Below are 23,922 nucleotides of genomic sequence, written 5' to 3' on the forward strand. Positions count from 1 at the left end.
CCACACAGTGCAAGTTGGGGGTTTTTGTAGTGGTTGGGGTTTTTGTTTTGTTTTGTTTTTTTGCTGACATTTCTGTCTTTGCCCACTGTTTGGAATTTACAGCCATTATCCTTCGGCCCGGCCCGTCTCTGTATTTTGGCAGGCCACAACGTCTCCCTTGTGATATCCATTCTGCAGAGTGTGCGGCAGGAACTCTGCCAAAGCACAATGTCACAGAGCTAGGAAAGCTGGCAGTGGGTCGTATACATTGGCCCTGCCACCCCCTGGAGTCTGTGGTCTAACATCTATCTTAGACTCAGTCTGCAAAGCACAAAGTGATATGGGGAGCTGGCAGCTCTTCAGCTCAGCTGATAAACGTGGGCAGTGAACCTCGAGAATTCCAGCCCCCACACAGTAAGACTGGTCTTTTTTTGGAGAAAGAATGGGCAGTTCTTGGCCTGAATTGGTTGTCTGGTTGTCCACAGCAAGTAAATGAAATGGCTAATTGCCAGATCTCAACTTTGCTTCAAGCTGTGTAGCCAGACAGATTCTCTGGCAATAGAGCAAAAATTTTACTGGGTTCAAATCTTGGCTCCATGACTTACAACCTATATGACCTTGAGCGACTCCATTCATCTATTTAGCCTTCAGTCTCTTCAGTTCTAAAGTGATGGAACTAGGGTCCAATATCTCCAAGGACTCTTCCAGCTCTAGGTATGACCTCACAGTCTATGAACAATAGTGTGCCCTAAAGGGGCATGGCTTCCCTTGAATACTATACTCTTCCATACCTAGGTACCCTCCCAGTGCACTTGCTTATGTTGTTTGTCCTGATCCTTACCCTTTAAATTATCTTATATCTAGGCAATTATCTAAGAGATATAGTTATATTTATGATGTATTTATATACATCATTTTATTTATATATGTTATTTATTTATTATATTATTTATACATATATTTATAGATACATGCTATTTCTCAGGAGTAATATGAACTATTTTAATCAATTAATCAATAAATTTTTAAGCATCAACTGCATGCCAGACCTGAAAGGCAGGGATGGATGTATTTAGAGTTGTTTTAGATATATATTTGCTTTCATATCTCTAATACTTAGCACAGTGCTTCCCCAAAAATAGGTGCATAATAAATCTTGTTGAAAGAATGGATGATAGGCATAAAACAGATAAATGACGTATAGATATTTGACTAAGGAAAATGATATCAGCTGACAATTATATAATAATTTAAAGTATAAAGCGCTTTGCATATATTATCACACTTTCACTTCCCAACAATCCTATAAGGCAGAGGTATCCAACAGGACCCTGGCCAGCTCCATCGCTACTAGTACAGTGCCAATCAGATTAAAATATAATTGGGAAACATGCAATAAAATAAATTTTAAAATATAATAGAACATAGATTATGTTATTATGTGGTTTTCTGATGTGATGTTTCCATTTGATTCTGACACCACTGCTGCAAGATATTTATAATATAAATTTTATTATCCTCATCTACAGATGAGAGAAAAGAGTCTGAAAAAGGTTTAGTGAATAGCTTGTGTCAGAAGCAGGACAATCTCCCAGAGCTTCTTGACTCTGCATCTGGCACTTTAGCTACTATATCACACTGCCTCTTTTTTTAAATGTGTGACTGTCATTGAATATTTGAAAGTTTCCCTTGAAACCCAATCGTCACAATAAAAGTAGCGTTCAGACCAACCCATCCAGCCTCTATTGGCTCACTGTGTGAGTGCATTCTTGGATGCTATGATATGAGGATAAAACTAAGAAAGCTTGTTCCTATGGAATAACTGTCCATTGTTTTCATTTATCCCAAGATAGACCAACTCATCTGAGCCTTTCTACCAGACCTGCTTTTGACTGCAGCAGAATTTTGCTTCCATGCAATAAACCTAGAAAATCCTGATCATAGTAAAATATTGTAAGGGATATTTTCAGAGCCAAACTGACATTTTTGGCCCCTCAATGAAGCAAGACAAAATGGGCCCATTACCAGGATGATAAAAGGCACTGGAGTAAGCAGTAGGAAACTCACCTTCAAATCCACTTTGATGGCCATTCAGGATGGGAAGGTGATACAAGAAGTAATTAAGACAAATTCAGGTAGACTGCAGGAGAAATGAGTTACCATAGAAGCTACTATTCTATATTAAATCATGGTACCATAGGGAAATGCCACTATTACTCCAATCTAATTACAGTCCAAATATCTCATAGAACACAGAAAATTAACACCAGAAGGGACCTTGGAGATCATCTAGTCTATTCCCTGCATTTTAGCTAAGTACTTTTGCACATTTTGTAGACATTTGATAAAATGTTTGCTGGTAAAGGAAGTAACATCACTTGCCTAAGGTCACACAAAGACATAATAGATAAAGGGGTCATACATGCAATATGTATCAGAAGTCACACTCAAATCCAGGTTTCTGGGCTTTAAAGCCAGATCTCCAGCTACTTCACTTTGCTATTAATAGAACTTTACAAAAACCCTGAAATCTGGAGCAGCAAAAGGGATCTATTCAGTCTTATGAATTCAAGACTAAGAAGACTAATAACTACAGAGGTAAAGATAAAATGTGATAACATGTAAAGAGTCCTGGTCCACAATTGGTTGTTCAGTCCCTTCATTTGGGGTTTTCTTGGCAAAAATACTGGAGTGATTGCCATTTTCGGCTTATTTTACAGATAAGGAAACTGAGGCTAACAGAGTTAAGGGACTTATCCAAGATAAAATGGGTACTAATGTCTGAGGTCAGATTTGAACTCAGGAAGTTGTCTTCCTGACTGCAAACCCAGTGCTCTAACCACTATACCAGCTAAGTGCCCTTCACAGGGCACAATCAATTGGCACACTGTAGGTGCTTAATAAATGTTTTATCTCCTTCCTAAAAATTCATAATAGTACAAACATTTATGTACTTTTAAGATTTGTAAAGCACTCTAAGTCCATTATTTCTTGTGATCCTCACAACAAAGTATATAATGCAAATATTAGCATTTCAATTTTACAATGGGAAATTGATTTCCTAACTTTTTTTTTGTTTTATAAATAAAGAAAAACAAGTCCTGAAAACTTGTATGAATCATTTGCCTAAGGTCACATAGACAGTAAGTGGCTAACAAGCAGCAAAAGCAGGATTCCAACCCCAGCCTTTCCCAGGTCCAAGTCCAACTGCTCACCTCCCTCCACATCCTGTCCTGGGACTTAGCTAGAGAACACTACACAGGTCTGACTGTGGCAAACAGTACAACTTTCATCCCATTTTAACCTAACACTTGCTGTTGCCAGAAAGTCAGTGCAATTTGAGGATAACTGTTTCTATCAGAGAGAGTCGGGTGCACAGCCCAGGAGCCACTTAATGCTTGGTATCGATTCAAACAAGTACATTTTGTTTATTTCAGATCTAGCTCCAGCACCAAGATCAGGTTTAATGCAGGTCAGAAAGAAGCCAAGAGCTTACTCAGGGCCAGTAGAGCCCAAACAACAACTTCCAGCCTATCTGGAAGCCAAAGATAATCAGTTAAGTATGTAGAGTTTAATGCATTTGCAGTCCCCCGAGACTAGTTCCTGTCTCAACATAAATAATACCCAGAGACTCAAATATTCCAGGCACACCGCAATACAATTAATCAGGCTTTTCTACATGCATCGACTATGTGGGCAGCTTTCTGCTGCTTTCCAAAATGGAAAAGACATTCTGCAAGGGGAGCACGAGGCCGGCTTCTCTTTTAGTGGTACCTCCGTGTAATTGAATTGTGGCTCTAATCCTGTGATTAACAGATGGCATTCTCCTGTCCCAGGGTACTCATCTTCCTTTCCTTAACCTCAGGAGATCTATTGCAGATTTATTTGGTCCATGACCAACAACAGTCTTGAGCTGGCTGCTTTTTTTAAGAGTTAACTCTTGTTAGGAGGGAGGCGGTTTCACAAATAGTTTTCCAACCCAGCTAACAACTCCAGAGAAACTCTCTTTTGACATGGTGGCTGGATTTAAATGTCTAACTATCCCCAGTCTCCTCCATCTCTGAGAATAAGGCATCTTATTTCCCACAGAGGAGAAATAATGTTTAAAAAAACAAAAAGGGGTACATTATCATACAATCAAGAGTGAACTGAAAAATAAATAAATGATTTTTTAAGTGAGCTGAAAGATTTTTTGGAGATCTAATTCAACGTCCTCATTTTATAAATAAAGAAGAGGAAGCCTTGAAAACTTGAATGGTATGCCTAAAGTCTCATAGACAGTAAGTATGCAATAAAGTCAGGGTTCGAATGTAAGATCCTCTCATTGCGAAATTACTGAACTACTTTTCCTCCATCAATTTAACTTCATTAGGTTCTAAAATAGTAATTCGTTAGATCCTAAATTCTTAGATTGGATCCAAAGCTCTACCATGGAAGATGGGGAAATTTTAACTTCTGGGATCTTCAGGCTGTCTCTCCCAGGGAGTCACACAAGGTGATGACAACCAGTAGAAATTTAAAGCAAGCCTTTGGTCTGAGAAGACCAAAAAAAAAAAAAAAAAGTCCCAGGTACTGTCCCAGTTCTGCCCTTGGGAGCTAAGCTGTGAGATCCATATAGAGAGAATAAAAGGCTCATAAAACATGCCCCCGACAAGGTCTCTGGTTAATCAGTTTAGCATTTGAGACTTTAATATTTTCATGCCCCATAAAAACTAGTGTCACCTAATGGACAGAGAGATAGAGTCAAAAAGGACTGAATTCATATCCTGACCCAGAAAGTTACTTCTCCTATGTCACCCAATTCCTTTCAACTTCAGTTTCTTCATCTGTTAAATAATAATATTGAGTACTTTCCAGGACTGTCGTAAGGATCAAATAAGATGATACTTATAAAGTACTTAGAAAACCCAAAAATGCTATATAAATACCAGCTACTACTATTAAAGCAATCCTTGAAAGAAAAAAGAACTTCATAGCAAGAAAATATTCTTTTCTTTAAAAGGTATTAATAAATATTTCTTTTGTTACATGCTTCATTCTATTCTGGGTAGTAAGTTGAAGGATTAAGTCAAGATCACCCATAGACAATGTTTCTTTAAGGAGAAATTTAGTGATATAAAAACAAAGGATACCAATAAAAATCATTTTTTAAAGAAAGAAATGTTATTTTAATAGTAGATACGTGTTCCACACAAAGGTCTTGGGACCAGCTTGTATTTAAGCAGGCAAATGCTCTTCCTGTGGACATCTCTTGATGGCTTTCAGCCAAAGAGTCTTGAAAGTGACTTTCCAAGAGAATGTTGATGGGGTACCCTTTGCCTCAAAGGATTCTGGTGGATGCCTCCAAGAAGGAAAATATTTGCCTGTTTAGATTCGGATCTTCCCCAATGCCTCCTAAGAGGACACTGGTACCCTTTGCTTGTATACCTTAAAATAAGAATAAAGGATTTTCTCTTTGCTATGATAGAAATGAGAGAATTGCACAGGGATACAGAAGGTAAATTTTTTAATACTCAAGGATTATTTATCAAGAAATAAAAGTAGCCTCAGAGACCATGTAGTCATAGGATCATACATTTATACCTGGAAGGTATCTCACAGGCTAGCTAGCCCCTTCATAGGCCTGGAAGGGATTGCAAAAGTTAGTCATTTCATTTCACATATGAAGAAACTGAGACTGTGAGTGAAATCATTTGCCCAAGGTCACAGAAGTAGTAAATGGGAACCAGTGTGGAATGGAAGGAGCAGTTTTAGTATAATTTTGTTAATGTTCTTTCATATTTTTTTTAACAGAAATTTGAGCAACTATCATGTATAAAGCACCATACTAGGAACAAAGGAGACTACCACAATGAATTAAGACATGGTCTCTTTTTCCAAGGAGTTATTCTGTACCTGTGTGCCCTTAAATCTAATACAAAGTTAAATATAAGACCACAAGAAAAGTATACGGTGTTCTGAGATTTCACAGGAGGAAAAGATCATTTCAATTGGGGAATCAAAGAAGTTTTCACAGAAGGAATAGAAGTGTTTGGACCTTGTAGAATTTTAATAGGCAGAGTCGGGGGCAGATAAAGGGTCATTCTAAGTGGTCAGAGAAAAGACAGGGGTGGGAAAGTGTAGAGACTGTGTGTGTAAGAGCCCCAGCAAGTTCAGCAAGTTCAGTTTGGCTAAAGTCTAGGGTATTCGAAAAGGAATGGTTGTTTAAAAAAAAAAAAAAAAAAAAAAAAAGACTGACATAGCAGAATGATACCAGATTATGGAGGTCCCAGAATATTCAGTTAAAAGTTTTGGACTTTATTCAACTAGCAATAAGGAGTCAAAGGAGGCTTTTGAGCCAAGAAATGAAGTGTTCAGATATGTACATCAGGAAGATAAATCTATCAGGGATGTGTAAGACAGACTGAAACTGGGAGAGAGCAGGGTAGTGGGAGGGGGGAACAGGGGGGAACAGAGTAACGTCCTTGCAGAGGTACATATGTTATAAAGCTTTCAAAGTGTTTTCCGGAGAAGATTCAGTCATCTGCTTCAATCTTTTAGTAGTTGTATAATAACCCGAATAACTTTTTTTACTGTCTTTGATTTAAAACTAAAGCTTGTAAATCAACCCAGGATAATTTTTATAGTCTAAAAGAGACACACTGCTCCTTCCCTGCTGCCCTCCACACTCTCACCCACGCATCCACCCATCTGTAATAAGCTTTTTTTTTTTTTTGGTAATTCTAGCCTCCTGTTTTCAGTGAAGCTTCCTCCATGATGCATTCTGTTTTAGGATTTTTTAAAACTGAGAGACTCCAGTATTTTGTCCCGTTTCAAAATGTATGGTTTTGCTTTTCATTTAAAATGCAGTTTAGAAAGATGCAGCCTGTGAAGCCAATTAACTAATTGGAAATCACTTAATGACTGTAGCAGCATTTTAGATTTCTGGCATTGGTTCACAGCAGTCAAAAGAAATTGCTTTCCAATATTATGATAAGGTAAGCTATGGAGCCATCACGGGGGAGGCGGAGGGCTGCTGAGAGTAACAATCAGTTCTAATACGCCCACCAAAAGAATGGAGACATAATCACTTGGAATTCGGTGATTGGAAAGTAAGCACGACATAAAAACCAAAAGATACATGGATATCTGCTGAGAATAAATGTGCAGCTGGAGTTTTTGCTATGCTTTTCAAAAGCTTATAATCTTAGTTCAGACATTTTGCAGTTTCAGATTTCTGTAGCTTATTGAGTCAAAGACAAAGAGTGGTGACAAAGGTGAAGGGAGGCGGAGATAAATAAAGGGATGGATGGACGAATTAATAGATAAATTAATGAATAAGTAGACTGCAAAATAAATAAATGGATGAATTTTTAAGTGAATGAATAAATGAATGAGTGAATGAAGAGAGCAAAGATTCATATGGGATGGTCCAGTAAAAAGATGGAGATATTGTGACTAATTTTTTTTTTAATTCTCTGGGTATTGAATCAAAAATAGATAAAACCCGAGACGATAAATGGCTATTGTTAATTAACCCAATAATTATATTTTATCTATTTTCTATTTGGTTTTTATTAAGCACCTATGTGCCAAGCACTGCACTAGGAATTAGGGATACAAGTAAAAAGAATGAATCATACTCACAAGAGGCTTACATTCTTATGGGGGAGACAAGAAATATATACACACAACAAAAATGTAAAATGAATAAACCTAAATATACAAAAAGCAGTTAAAAACAAAATAATTTAGGGAGTAGAAAATAAAAGGAGGGATTGGGAAAGACTTTGAGATGAAAATTGTATTTGAGCTACATTTTAAAAGGGGAGGGACTCTGAGATGGAAGCAAGGAAAGACTGTACATCAAGAATTAGAAATAGCCATCAAAAAACCATAGAGATATGATATGGAATATGTAAGGAACAGAGAAAAGGTCAGTTGAGCTGGATCACAATCAAGGAGCAATGCCCAGTGAGATGGGAAGGATAGTCTGGGGGAAGGTCAAGCCAATGGCTTGGCTAAACAGAAATGTTTATATTTTATCCTAGTGTCAATGAGAAGCCACTGGAATTGGTTAAGTAGGGAGTCACATGGTCAGATATGCACTTAAGAAAAATTACTTTGGCAGCAGTGTGTATTATGCACTGTGGTGATGAGATTTTTGAGACAGGGAGATCAATTAGGTGGCTGTTGAAATAATCTTGGAAAGAGATGGTAAGAGTCTAAACTAAGGTGAGTGGTAGTTGTGGGAAGAGTGGTAAAGAGAAAAGGTTGGATGAGAGAGAGAAATGATAATTCTTGGTAACTGATCTAGTATATGGAGGGAGGGAAAATGAGGAGCTCAGAACAATGCTTCAGTTGCCTACTCAGGAGCACTGTGTTACCTTTGACAGAAGTAAGGAAGTTTGGAAGAGTGAAGAACTAGGGGGTGGGGAGAGGGGTATCTAAAAGAGTTTGTTTTAGATTTGGTGAGTTGAAGATTTCTCCAATATAAGCAGTGTGAAATATCCAACAGTGTTTTGTGAAAGCAGACAAGCTCAGGGGAGAGATTATGACTGGATATGTAGACTTAGAGTTATTTGTATAGAGAGGATATCTAAACCTTTTAAAGTTATGTGTAGAGGGAGAAATAAAAAGGACCTATGAACAAACTTCAAGTGACACCATCAGTTAGAGGATATGACATGGATGTTGTTCTTCAATTGTTTTTTCAATCAGTTCTAACTCTTTATGACCTCATTTGGGATTTTTTTGGCAAAGATACTGGAGTAGTTTGCCATTTCCACAAATGGGGAAACTGAGGCAAACAGGATGAGGTGACTTGACCAAGGTCAAACAGCTAATAAGTGTCTGAGGTCAGATTTGAACTCAGAAAGATGAGTCTTCCTGACTCCAAGCCAGACATTCTATCCATTGTGCTACCTAGTTGCCCCTGCCAAAGATAAAGATGAAGGAGAGAAAGAGGGAAGAAAGGAATGAAGGAAGAAATAAAGGAAAGAGAAAAAAAGAAAGAGAGAAAGAGGGAGGGAGGGAAGGAGAAAGAGAGGTGGGAGGGAAGAAGAATGAGAGAAAAGGAAGAAGAGAAAGAATATATTGAGAAGACGCTATCAGACAAGTAGAAAGCCAACTAGGAGAGTGCCGTATCCTGAAAATCCAGAGAGAAAGGTGTAAAGGAAGAGATAGTGGTCGATGGTGTCAAATATACCAGTAAATCAAAAAGGATTCATACTGAGAAAAGGACAGCAGATTGGAGGATTTCAAGGTAACTTTAGAGAGAGCAGTTTCACTAACATGAGTTTGACATCCAGATTTCAGCACTGAGGAGTGAGTTAAAGAGGAAGAAGAGGCACTTAGTACAAACTACTCCAGGGAGTTTAATTGACAAAAGGAGAAGAATAGAGAATAATAGTTTTGAGGGGATGACTGGGTCTGATAAAAAAAAAAATTAAGAATGGTTGAGAAAGAGCATTTTTGAAAGTAATGGGGAAATAGCTGATAAGAATCTGAAGATTTATGGGGAGGGGCGTGATGATTGAAATAGCAGGGGAAAAACACTAAGTAATGAAAATTACAATCCTCTTAATACATTTCTTTAACAACAGGGGACCTCTTTACACTCTGACTTCAATAATTATTGCTATGTTGAGGCACTTTTTGGGGCAGTATTTATATAAAAGCTCAAAGGGGTGGAGTACCAGAGATAGTAAGTTTAAGAAGTCAATTGAATTTTCTTTTAAGTAAGATGGAAGTGTTTGGGGTTTTTTATTTTGTTTTGTTTTAGTAGCCAAAGGGGAAAAATATCTATGAGACCTCAGAGAAGAAAAATACTTTGCAACGGTTATCTTTGGAATTAACCCAGAACAATATTCCATGGTGAATAATTCAGGGGGAAAAAAAAACACATAAAATAAACAATCACGTTCCTGCTTCCAGAACCATAACTAGAGCGGGATGACCAGAGCTTTGTCTCAGAGTACCAAAATTCAGAGGGTGTTTACAGGCAAAGATATAGAATTGGAAGAGACTTTTAGTCTCTACCCTTTCATTTTACAGACAAGGAAATAGAGCCTGGGGAAAGATGACCTCCTAGAGAGGGAGGCAGAAGCTGTTGGTGATGAGATTTGAATATAGTGACTCCAAATTCAGCAGTTTTCAAACTATACCACACTGCCTTGAGCAGCACAGAAACAATTGAATTTAGGATTTAAGTGTCCAGAATAATTATTTAAAGGAGATGATTATGACATGGTATCCCACATGTTTCCTCTGCCTGGGGTAAATGCTTGAGGTGAATTCTATCCACTCTGTTCAACTTGCCTCCCTCCCTCTCCCTGTTTTCTCTCCCTCATTACTTAAGTGCACATATCGTGACACTTTCCCAGGTGCAAAAATTATTCATTATGGCTCTGCCTCCTTCTTGCCCACCTAAGGTAGGCTTTGCTACCCACCAATATTAGGATCGTTCTAACCCTCCCCCCCAAAAAAATAGCTTAGATACTATCTAAACTGTGTCTCTGCCTTTGAAAAGCCCAGTTACCAAGAGGCTGAAAAGTACACGTGTGGAGTGATTCCCCACCCCCCACCTGCACTCAGACAATTTCAAGGCCAAATCCTGACAAAAGCCCTCTTTTTCTCTAGTCCTTGAAGGTCTAAATGTTTTCACAGAAGAAAGCATACTTTTATCTCCACTGCTACTTAGATCTCCCTCTGCTGTCTTCTGTGGCCTTGCACATAAGCTTACAGTTCATTGCTAAATTGGACAATTACTGAGTGAGAAGTGCATAATTAATGAACAGTCACCGTAGATGTTTGGAAAACTGTGACCCAATCATTGAATAGATAGCTGAACCACTAAAATAAATGGCTTGTTCCACTCATTACCTGATCAGCATTTGTTTAGAGGATCCTCCGTGCCCTATCAAAATTCTAATCAGTCCTATTTAAATTACATTTTTTTGTGCTGCATTGTTACAAATGCTAATTTATGCCGAGAATGGAACAGCTTTATTTCCTACCTCCTGAAGAAACGGATGAATAAAAACATACTTCTAAGGGGCATAAAAGATTATCAAGGATTCAATGACGATTGGATTTTGCACTTGCCAAAACACATCCTTGAGACTCCATGGCGAAGCTTTAGGAGACAACAAGGACATTCTAGCCCTCACACAACAAAGCAGTTGATATAAGAGGATCACAGAGGGACAAGCAGAGCATCTGTAGTACGCCAGCTTGGACTGGTTTTCTCCCCTCACAGGGTGGGAGAGGAAGGGGAAAAGGGAAGAGAGAACTGGGCTTACTCTAAAAATAATCATCTTGATACAAAGGGATTTTAAGGGCAGAAAAGAGTTCCAAATAATCTAGGACACCTTGTCTTTCCCACTGAGATGTTCCCAAAAGCCCGGTCACCTGTGTTCTTTTGCAGAGAGTCCGTTCTCCATCATTCTCTCTGGAGATGGCAAACAGAGCATAGCCAGAATCACTTTTCCCCCCTCTTCCCCATCAGAGATAGTGTTTGAAACTCTCCAATCCAACCTCCTTCATTTGTATGGATTGATCGCTTAAGTTCATAAATGCAGCCTAGGATTGGAGAACAGAACATTGGAAAGGAATCCAGAAGTTTTGTATATCCTCCCTCATTCTGTTCATCAAGAAATGGGATCTGGCCAAAGTCACGGTGATAGTAAGTAGTCTAAGCCCCTCATTTTATAGATATGGAAATTCCATCCAATTGAATAAGTCAGCAAGAATTTATCAAGCTCCTTCCATGTGCCAGGCACTGTGCTAGGCACTGAGCTGAAGCAAAGATGAAAAAGAAACCAGCTCCTGCCCTCAAGAAGCTTATATTCTACTGGAGGAAAATCACATGTAGTCAGAGAATATATACATATATATGTATATGTCTATATATATATAGATACACACACATACGCACACATATATACACACTAAGTAAAAAAACAATAGTTTTAGGAAGCAGCGATAACTTAGGGGGTCAGAAAAGACATCTCATAGAAGCCTAAATAGAGGCTTGGAAGGAGCAGGGTTAAAGAGGGAAAGGAAAAGTATTAGAGAAAGGGAAATCAACCAGTGTCTTTTGTGGAGAATTTTGTTTTGTTTTGCTGAGGAAATTGTAGTTAAGTGGCTTGCCTAGGGTTACATAGCCAGGAAGTGTTAAGTGTCTGAGATCAAATTTGAACTCAGGTCCTCCTGACTTAAGGGTTGGTGCTCTATCCTTTACATCAACTAGCTGCCCCTTTTTGTGGGGAATTTCAAGTAATCTAGTTTGTCTACACCTAATTCAGACACATGACACTGTCTTCTATGTCCACTCCTTTGTATCGACCACTTCTCACACAGTACTCCTCCCTGCCTCTGTCTCTTGGAGCCTTTCTGTCTCCAGCTACTAATGCCTTTCTTTCTAAGGTTGCCTTGCATCCACTTTGTAAGTATTTTGCATACACCAATTTGGGGACATATTGTCTTCCTGATCCAAATGTAAACTTCTTGAGGACAGTAACTATTCTGGCTTTTTCTTTGAATCCCCAAAACTCAGCACATTATCTGGCATACAGTAAGCACTCAATAAATGTTTGTTGACTGACTGGTCAGAAAAGGAGGAATGTGGAATAACCAAACTAGAAAGACAAACTAAAGATAGATTATGAAGAGGTTTGAATTTCAACCACAGACACTTTTCTAAATGTTCACAAGTAGAGCAGGATGATGGAATTAAAGGCTTAAAAAGAACGCAAGAGGTCATTTGATCCAAACAACTCACTTTATAAATGACGTAAATGAGATTTAAACAGAATTCAAATGATTTACCCAAAAATCATTGGGAAGTTAACATTTGCAGATATTTAAATTCAAGGTCCCCCCCTCCCAAACTGGTCCATATTCTCTTACTGCCTCATCCTTTGGAAATTACATCTCAGTCTCCAACCTTGGTGCTGGCAGTCTACAGGTCTTTGGGACTGGTCCTAAAGAGATATTAAGTCTGCCCTTTGACACCCAACCCTTGCCCTTTCCAAGATATTAATGGGATGGCATCCACCCTAAACTAGGAAAACGTATCAAGACTGGGGCAGGCTTACTGGTTTAAGATCATTTTGAATCTAAAGGAAATGGGAGTAGTTCTAAGACTGACCCAGAGCAGAGCTTTTTTAGGTCTGTCTGGATCCTAGAAATAGAAATCCCCTAAAAGATCCTCAAAAGCCAGGGTTAAAAGAATGCTTTATCCAGCTTTGTTGCCCCGGGCTTTTCCCTTGGTGTGTGAGGGAGCTCACTAAGACCTTGGCTACCCTGCTCTGAGTGAGCTGCATGCAATCCACACTTGGTTGCTGAAAACCTTTCTGTGAGCTAAGGAATTATCTTGTGAGATTGAATTTCTGAGCGCGTCAGCAGCTGCTGGGAAGCAACAAGGCCATCTCATCCCTCCTGCACCTTTGGTGACTTGTGCAGAGGCCAATGATCAAGCTGGCTTAGTACTGCACTACCCAAAGGAAAAAACACAGGGTCACAGAGGTGTTTAACCCCATTTAAAGCTGTGTTATGCAACTGAGGCTTAAAACAAGACTGGAACATTTTCTCAGTGATAATCTATCATTTTGTTCACCTAGGGGACATTGAGGCTTGAAGAAGGACAAGGAGGATGGAGTAGCAAGAAGGAGGTGAGAGGCAGACTGGCTAATTGGACAGATGAAAGGGAAAGGGGCAGTGTACTGTTCCTGTTTGCTGCTAGTAGATAGTAAAGAGTGAAAAGATTTTGCTTTCTATATGTTTTTTCTCTTAAATAGAAATACTGTTTTCCAGACTGCATGGATAATCATTTAATGGAAAAGCAAAGAAAATCATTTTCATTCATTTTGAATATGAAACCTAATCATCACTGTTTGAAAGGAAAACTTCTTAATTTATAAGCAATATGGTCATTTTCTGCATGATCTAAATATGGGGAGAAAGAAAATGGGGGAGGGTAAAGGAGAGCTCCAGATGTCTCTAGAGATTTTGTGAGGGTGGGCAAAGGTAAAAAGAGCATGCAGAGGAAGTCGAAGAAGGGAGGGATTAAGAAAGGGAAAAAAAAAAAAACTAGACAAAGTCAAAACCAGAAACCTTTGCTCCTGAGTCAAGTAGCATAAATAATGCCCAAGATAAGGAACATCCAGAAAGGACCTTGGGAAGATATGGAGGAATAGAGGGAGGTAGCTGGGGTGCAATGCTCAGACTGAAATAATTAGCTTTTTTGCTATCTATATTAAGCTGTTTTATTTTTAAACAGTTAAAGAATCTCAATTATTGTGCCCTCTAGATTCTGGACCACAGGGCAAGACTCTGCCCAGCTCAGTGAAAGCTTTGGCTGCAGAGATCTCCTATAGAAATCTCCTATAGAATGCAGTTCTCCCAAACAACCTAGATACTTCCCAGAGTAAAGCAAAAAGAGCACTAGCCCTTCAGAATATGGATAAAGGCTTATAAAAGAATCAGCCCAGTCTTTTGGGGGAACTGAAACTTTCTACGGCACCATGTTTAAACAAAAGTTCTTAAAATTTTTGTGTGGTAGATCACTTTGGCAATCTGGTGAAACTTATGATGGACTTCTCAAAAATAATATTTTAAATGTATAAAATAAAACACAAGGTTATTTTTTAAGAAGCAACTCAAGTATATTGAAATAATTATCAAAAAAAAAAAAGTTAAACAAATTCATGGACCCCAAGTAAACAATCCCTGGTTTAAGGTGTGACAAATGACCCTTGTCTGACGGGATTACTCAGTAACTATGGACTTGTAACCTGTTCATCCTGGTAATGTAAAACAAACCCTTCTCCTGTTATTGTATATTCCCCTATAATTCATCTATAATAACTTCCCTGAAAATACCCAAGAGACTATGGGCTGTTAACAAGAAATATGGGAAGAAGACAATGTAGAAAACCTTATGGTCTTCTCTCCACAGGGATCCTGGGGACTTGACCAAGCAGAGAAATAGCAGTTTCAAAATTGAAGATAATAAGTGGAGTATTTAGATGAAGAACTGAGAAACTGAATGAGGAATTGAATAATCATGGGAGGATCTTCTAATAGCAGCAGTAGAATAAGGTACAAAATTATACCAAGTTACCTGAAATGTCAATGTCATTTCTATAGGTAAGTAGAATCTTGTTAACATCTCCCTCTAAAATGCCCAGTTCATGATCTAACCATTCTGGAAAGCAATTTGAAACTATGCCCAAAGGACCATAAAACTGTGCTTACCTGTTGCTCCAGCAATACCACTGCTAGTTCTGTATCCCAAAGAGATCAAAAAGGGGGGAGAGGGAGGAAAAGGACCCCCATATACAAAAATATTTATAGCAGCTCTTTTTATAGTGACAAAGAATTGGAAATGGAGGGCTTGCCCATCAGTTGGGGAAAGTTGTAGTATATTATTGTAATGGAATACTATTACAAAAAATTATGAGCAGGCTTTCCAAAAAAACTGGAAAGATTGACATGAATTGATGCAAAGTGAACTGAACAGGAAGGCATTGTACACAGCAATAGCAATATTGTATCATGACCAACTGTAAATAACTTAGCTCTTCTCAGCAATACAATGATATAAGACAATTTTAAAGGATTAAAGATGAAACATGCTATCTCCAAAGAAACTTGTGGAATCTGAATGCAGATTAATGATTTTTCACTTTTTTTTTCATGTTTTTTTTCCCTTTAGGTCTCTGGCTTCTTTTACTACATGACTAATATGGAAATATGTTTTGCGTTATTGAACATGTTTAATCCATAGCAAATTGATCATCATCTCAGGAAGAGGGAAACTAAGAAAGGGAGGGAGAAAATCTGGAACTCAAAAAAATTTTAAGTGAATGTTACAAATTGTCTTTACTTGTAATTGGGGAAAAAATGAAATATTATTTAAAAATAAAAAACAAAATGTCCAGCTCAATGCAACAGTATTATTTCTTTCTCTCTCTCTCCTATCTCTCCCTTACAAGGTAAGTTCCTTGGGGGAAGGAATTGTTTCACTTTTCTTTGCATCCCCAGCACCTAGCACCAGTAAATACTTCATAAATATCTGTTGATTATTTGATTTTCCTGTCCCAGCTGACAGCCCAAATTAAAACTTGACTTTGTTCATGTACATCCAATACGTTCTATTTAACAGATGTATTCCACCCACTGTATCTACCATCCAACATGGTTAATGGGTTGATTAGTTTAATTGAACTGTGGGGTTTTTTTTCCTATTTCTTTTTTCATCTTTGTCACAAGGAATGGGATCTCTGGAGTGAAGGGAGGAAAAGAGATAATATACAAAAATGAAACAAAAATAAAAGTGATGTAAAACTAAAAACAATCAATAAAAGTTTTTTTAAGAGATGATTTCCCAAGTCCCTCTCCACTTAGCTGTATGCAAGTAACTTGATTTTTTTGTCTCAGTTTCCTAATCTGTAAATTGAGCTAAAGAAGGAAATAGCAAAATAGTCCAGTAGTTTTGTCAAGAAAATCCCATGAACAAAGGTACACAGGGTCATAAAGAATCAGATATGACTAAAAGGTCATTAGGTAACTATTTCCCTAAGATTCTGTCATTTTGACATTTATGTACAATATGCATGTGTATAGAAAAAATTGTCTCTTGTACAATTAGAAAGAGCTCTGGTTTGGGAATCAGAGGACATGGATTTAAATCCCACCTGTGAAGTATAATATCTTGAATCACCTTTGGGATTGATTACATGACATAGGACCCTGGCACAGGACCCCCCAGCATGGCATACCCTCATCATAGAAGTTGTTCTGCTCTATCAACAACACAAAGTTGAAGTAGCTCAGAAGAAAAACAGAGTGCACAAAGTTAGAGAATGCCCCCCAAAAAAATGTTCAAAGGGACTATTTGTGTCCAACCTGTGGCAGAGCTTTCCAAGTTTATATTGGTTATATTGGTCAGCCAAAGTAGGACATACTATAATTCTACTCTATAGTGATGTCATTTTGGTCTTTTTTGAGAAAGAAGGTCAGCAACCAAACCAAACCACGAACTTAGGAAAACAGGTCCATCTCCTTGGACTCTAGATTTTTCATTTGTAAAAATGAAAAGCTTAGATTAAATGATTTCAGAGACAGCCTTCAGCTCAAGCTCTATGATCTTCTGATTCCACTAGAAATTTTATAGGATGAAGGATCTGGGATATGCTTGGCATAGGGAGTTTCTAATACAGAAATTTCCCCTACCAACACAAGTTTGACTCCACCACATAAACCTATCTTGGACATAATAGGTAATTCCTAAGGACTTGCCAGAGGTATACAGAAGTTAAATGATCCAAGATCACAAAAGTAATAACTAGGTTTTACTGAGTTCAAGTATAACACTCTATTACACCAGGTTGCTTCTGGTGACATATGTGACTAGTTTTCAAAGGTGAGCATCAATTGAGACAAAGGCATTTTGATTTGGTGTAACATCCTGAGTCCAGCTTAAGTAGTCCTTTAACTTACTTAAATCTGAGTAATTTTAGGATTCCTTTACCTGGATCATTTCTTTTTTTATTGTAGTAAGTTTAATTATTTTTAATACACATGCTCTATGAATCATGCTGAGAGAGAAAAATCAGAGCAAAAGGGAAAAAACATGGGAGAGATTAAAAAAAAAACAGAAAAAGAAGTGAACATAGCATGTGTTGATTTACATTCAGTCTACTTAGTTCTTTTTCTGGATGCAGATGGCATTTTCTGTCCAAAGTCTATTGGGATTGCATTAGATTCCAAAAGCTCAAAAATGAGCTTTTGGAAAGGAGCTATGGGTAGTAGCATTAAAACACTTTGAATTAAATACCTAGTGATCTTTCTCATGACCAGCTTAATGTAAATAGGACCCTTCACCAAAAATAAATAAATAAATAAATAAAAATAGCACTTCCAAGTTTTTCTACAAGAAGCATCTATGTGCTACGAAACAGGAAAGCAATTAAATAAACTACAAAAATAAAAATAAATTCTTCCCCTCCCCCCCAAAAAAGCTCCAACATTTTGGGAAACATCAAATATAATTAAGAAGATTTTAAATAGACATACAAGAAAGGAGTATTTACTTCCCCATGCACCACTGCTTTGGAACCAACAATACTTCCCATTTTATATGACCCTGCCAATTTACAAATACTGCCCAGGAAATCTTCACTTTCTGACTAAGCAAATTTTTCAATAAAATAAGCAAAGCAGTGTTTTCCCCATTATACTACAATAATAATAAACAATAATTGGCATTATTAATTTATTATTCTGTTCTAATTATGTATCATTAATTAATCATTAATATAGTGCCTATTACATTCCAGGCACTATGCTAAGCATTTTAAAGATATTTGAAACTATAGGCTCAAATTGTGTAACATATAAAAAAGTACTTTTCAAACCTTAAAATGTTATGTAAATGTCCAATATTATTATTCCATAGCAGTAGACTTCCTATTTTAATTAGGCTTGGAAACAATTCTGATGTCCCATCATGATAATTAAAATAAAATTCTACCTGTTTCTGTGTCATTCAAAAGGGCAAGAGGTTTTTGGAGTAGCAGGATGGATACAATAGGAGGTCAGGAAACTGGGATTCTAGTCCTGACAATAGCATTACTTAGTGACCTCAGACAAGCCACTTAAATTTGATGAGAATCCATTTTCTCAGCTGTAGAACAGGAATAACAATAGCTATTCTTACCCTGCCCCTAACCTCTGAAAACTGGTTCGAGAATCAAGTAAGATGTGTTCAGTATATCATGTATAGAGAATTCTTATAGAACTAAAGTTATTTCAGGTTAGAGAAGATAAATGGCTTTTCCAAAGTCACAAAACTAGTGTCAGACCTGAGATTCCACCCTGACTATGAGGCTAGCACTCAATACTGTTTAAACATCAGGGGAAGAAAAATAAAACCCTAAAGTTTTTTTATCATGGAGAATTTGGGGGTTCTTGTTATTGTTGCTATTGTTGTTTTTAAGAATGTAAGCTTATTGCAAATAGAAATTGCTTCATTCTTTGTACTTGTAGCCCTAAAAACTACTAGAGTGCAGTCTGGCATATAATAGAGGCTTAATAAGAATTAATAAAATTGAAAAAAAAGTCACCTCAATTATGCAAAGAAATGAGCCATCCCACAAAAGAGAAGCAGCATATTCCAAAGAAATTTGGCCTCTAATTTTGAATAATTTTGTAATCCAGATATTCTCCATCATTGACCAAGATATAGGCTTAAACAAGACTCTGATTTTGTTACTTGACTTTTTTAGGAACTGTTAGAAAAACTTTGTGTTGGAAAAACTTTTAAAACACACACACACACACACACACACACACACACACACACACACACACACTTTGCCCCTGCAGAATTCCACATTTTCAGTCGAACAAGTCATGTGGGCCTGTCAAGCTATCGATCAGATCCCCCCATCTAAAACAGCAGCCACCATCTCTGATTAATGGGATCTTCCTCACCCTTGTTTTTTATAGTTTCCTCCCATTGCAATATCAATCACAGAATTGCTGGGAACCCCTCCTGTTGCCTCTCCAGGACTGCTTGCAAGTGTTTCTATTGCTATTTTGACATTTTTTCCTCACGGATCAAAGACCAAAAGAAATATGTCTACCCTTCATGGTTGTGCCAAATGTGAAATGTGCCTGAGGGGTTAATTTGGAGAAGTCTCCAACAGACAGCCCTTTTTGTATTCTTAATTCTCATTTACTCTTGATCATCAATGGGCCTCCAAATAAAGGCATCTACAAAGAAAGTACAGGCTCTAGATCCAAAATCAGGGTGAGGTGATTTAGGACTTGCCTCAGAGCACTGAAATTTAGAAAGTAGGAAGAGCTCCTAAACTTTTTCAGCAGATAGAATTGGGTTTAGCAACTAGCTAACCAAACTCATTCATTAAAATAACAATCTATCAACTGGCATACTTCTTGCTATAGCCCACATGAGCTCCCTGCCAGCCTCACTGTATCATGTTTCCTTCCCATTTGGGATCCCAGATTCTCCACAATTAGCCGCCATCTTTCCAGTTTAACTAGCAAAGAAGAGTGTCCTAAGGTTATAGGTCCTTCCCCTAGGCTCTTTTTTTATCCTTTCCTCAACAAAATTTATCTTTTTGAAATTGATTTGTGTATCTTTTAATCTTCTTGCCCAAGGCACCAAAATTGTTGGCTCCATTTTTGAGGATACCTGAGAATTTCAGAAACTTTAATTAGTAAACAGAAGAACCAATGTAAAGGACTCTGTGGGAGCTATTGCCCTACTTTCCTACTATCTCTGGACAACTATCCACAGGGGCTAACTTTAGCTTGCAACAAAGTTCTATAGTCTGGTGCATTTAAGGAGCACCTTCACTGCCATCACTTAGCACTATAGGACAATAGCAATGAGGCTCAGTCTCCCAGATGCCTCTAAAGGGAGAAGGTGTTGCCAGGTGGAAATGGGAACTGTTCTTGGGGTAGTTGTTAAAACCCCTAGAGTTATTATCATAAATACTTGCACCAAGGGGAGAAGCTTGGATGATAAGTGGAGAAGATGGATAGAGGGGGACACTCTCCTATGAGTGAGGGAATTAATCCTCTAATGAGATTGCTCTTATTAGACACTTATTAGACACTATGGTAGATATAACACTAAACTTACAAATTAGGAATTATCCTCCACTGACCGATCTCATTCAATTAATGTATCATTGTTCAGTTATGTCAGACTTCATGAATCCATGGACCATACTGTTCATGGGCTTTTCTTGGCAATCATACTGGAGTGGTTTGCCATTTCCTTCTCCACCTCATTTTATACATGAGAATTAATTTACTAAATGCCATACAGTTAATAAGTGTCTGAGGCTGTATTTGAACTCAGCTCTTCCCGACTCCAGGCTCATCACTCTATCCACTGATCTATCTCGCAGCCTCTTCTATCTCTACAAAATATGCACCCAATATATCCACATAGGGTATCATATCCTTATCAGGAAGTGTTCTGCCCAAATAATATAAATTTTGATCACTGAAACCTTACAAGATATATTGGGGTTTACCAGCTAGATTTCCAGGACCAAAGCTCTTATTGATTGGCCAACAATAGGTTCCAGATCTAGTCCCATTAATTGATTGAGTCCTGATTGGCTTAGAGTGAATGTAAAGAGCAATTGTTTTGGACAAAGACCCCCAGCTTGACTTTTTTTTTTTTGGTTCTGGAAGAGAGGACATTCTCTGTCTCATTTCTTACCACGTCTTAATCACTAATTGCGTGTTGTTTCAGTCAAATTGAGACCTGTTTAAAACAAGGGACAAAAAAACTCTCTCTGAGTAGTAAGTGGTAGGAGCTGGCCAGCTAGAGCTGGTCATTTGAACAATATATCTCTTTTTCATCTCTTTTCTTTTCTTCTTAATAAATTCTTGAACACTTAAGTGTTCAAGGATAGATCATTGGGCTTGGAGTTAGGAAAACTCTTCTTGCTGAGTTCAAATATGGCCTCAGACACTTACTAGCTATGAGACCTTGGGCAAGTCAATTTTTTGCCCCAGTTTCCTTATCTGTAAAAATGAACCAGAGAAAGATTAGCAAATGACTCTAATATCTCTGCCAAGATAATCCCAAACAGGGTCACAAAGAGTCAGTCTGAACTGAAACAACTGAACAGCAATATATGTTTGTTGAATTAATTAATGAATCAATGAATCACAGGGATGATTTTATACTTGCTTATATCTCATTCTTTTTCATTCCAATTCCATTTTACTGCTTATTACCTACAAGTCACTTCCCCTTTCGGGGTTTATTTTCATCATTTGAGAATTTTTTAAATGACATGACCTCTACAATCTTCTCTATATCTAAAGCAAGGATTCTATGATATCATGATCCTAAGTCAGCTAGATCCTAACCATGTTAAAAGTGGTTTGATGGAACAAGGTTTGGGGTGGGGAGGGAAGTGGTTTGTGAGCTTAGTAGAGAATTACTGGGCTAATGCAGATGTAGTCCAATCATCAGACAGTCTTCTCACCTCAAGAGCTAAAAATGTGTACTATTCAAAGAGCAGGAAATAAATTTAACATTCTTAAGATACATCCTTAATCACCAAACATATATCTGACCCCAAATCCTATGAAGAATCTTCTGTGAAATGCACAATTCATTTGCGAAATCATACCATTTTAGAGCTGAGAACCAAGAAAAAGTAATGGAATTAGCACACCAGGGAGGCGTCTTTCTTTTATTGGTGGATATAACTGAGAAATAAATGTAAACATTACAAAGGCCCCCATCTGTGTTTATTCCTCTGCAATGGCAGCACTCAAACTGGGTAGAGGGGGCTGATGCTTTTTCAAAATGTTTTTGGTGCTTTCTATTCCTGGAACTGCCTCACCACAATTACCCTCACCAAACACAAGAAAAACTTTACATGGAGAATGGATATAGTTTTCAACCAGCACCAAATGTCTCTCCTTCTGCCTTTTTGTCTTTCCAATCAATCAGGACACGTGAAACTCCCAAATGAAGAATAAATACACAATCCAGTTTCTTTTCATCTCCTAACATATGTCATAAAATGAAAAAAAAATTTGTTCCCAGCTTCAATCAGTCCTTCATTTTCTGTGACTTGAACCTTAAACTGAAGGGGATGTTGTTGTGTGAGCCAGGGAAGAATGTTGAATGTGTGCCGACTTCTTGCAAGATAATAGGTATTCGCTGCATACCTAGGTCTTGGAATCATTATCTCCCCTGTGAGCACTTCTGTATTTATAGATAATGATCTCATTACCAGGCAGCTATTCCAATTTTATTCAGACTTTAATATTTCTTGAAGGAGAAAAAAAATAGCATACAAAAGGGTTAGTTGTGCCAACTCAATCAGACACACTCTTGATGGACAATTATTCAAGTGCAAGCCAAGACAAGAAAAAAAAAAATCATTTCCAAGAGTCTTCTGTCAAAGCTAAGTTCTCCTGTGACAATGTTTCAAGTAAGTCTACAGAGAGGAGAGAAGAAAATAACAGCTACCTGAATGAGGGAAAAAATGTAAGATTAAAAACCAAGCAAGTTTAATCCTAACCCTTCCATAAAGTGGTGCAGACTCAAAATTGCTGCAAAGATTCTGTCCACCTGTGTTAACATGGTTCTGATCTCAAGGAATGGAAATAGAGCCACACCCATTTCTCTTATCCCTATAGGATTTATTAATAGCACATAAACCATCAATGGAACATTCATTCACTTGAAAAAGTACAAGGAGACATGGGTTAAGATAGTTCTGATCTCAAAGAATGGAAACAGAGCCACATCCATTTCTATTGTCACTACAGGATTTATTAACAGGACATAAATTACCAATGGAACATTTATTCACATGAAAAGGTACAAGGACACATGTGTTAATATGGTTCTGATCTAAAGGAATCTAAATCTTCTGATCTAAAGTCACATTTTTTCTTTTTGCTGAGGCAATTGGGGTTAAGATTGCCCAAGGTCACACAGCTAGGAAGTTTTAAGTGCCTGAAGTCAGATTTGAACTCAGGTCCTCCTGACTTCAGGGCTGGTGCTCTATCCACTGAACTACCTAACTGCCCCTGCCACATCCATTTCTATTGTCACTACAGGATTTATTAATAGAATAATAATTACCAGTGGAGCATTCATTCACATGAAAAGGTACAAGGACAAATGAATGTATATCTTATCACCCACACCTTGGTACCAATCTTCAAACAGTGCTGAAAAATAAAGCCATATTTCATATCTATAATTCAGAAAATCCGCTCATCCCAGACCACAGAACCATTTACACTGGTGTGAGTCTGTGTGGTTTGATACTAAGATAGACCAAGGAAGATGAAGTCTTTTGTAAATAGATAGAACTGAGGTAAGCAGACCCCAGGTCCCTTTGAATATATTAGATCATGTTTTGGAGAATTCCTCTT

General features: G+C 37.7%; 1 long non-coding RNA gene across 1 annotated transcript; it reads left to right on the forward strand.

Moving 5' to 3' along the window:
* Positions 1-13,449: 13,449 nt before the first annotated feature.
* LOC127541816 (uncharacterized) lies at positions 13,450-15,900 on the forward strand. Its single transcript, XR_007948476.1, has 3 exons — positions 13,450-13,634; positions 14,921-15,063; positions 15,680-15,900. It is a non-coding gene; the product is annotated as an uncharacterized LOC127541816 (long non-coding RNA).
* Positions 15,901-23,922: the final 8,022 nt, after the last annotated feature.

This window comes from Antechinus flavipes, chromosome 6 (genome assembly GCF_016432865.1).
Source record: "Antechinus flavipes isolate AdamAnt ecotype Samford, QLD, Australia chromosome 6, AdamAnt_v2, whole genome shotgun sequence".
Taxonomy (NCBI): Eukaryota; Metazoa; Chordata; class Mammalia; order Dasyuromorphia; family Dasyuridae; genus Antechinus; species Antechinus flavipes.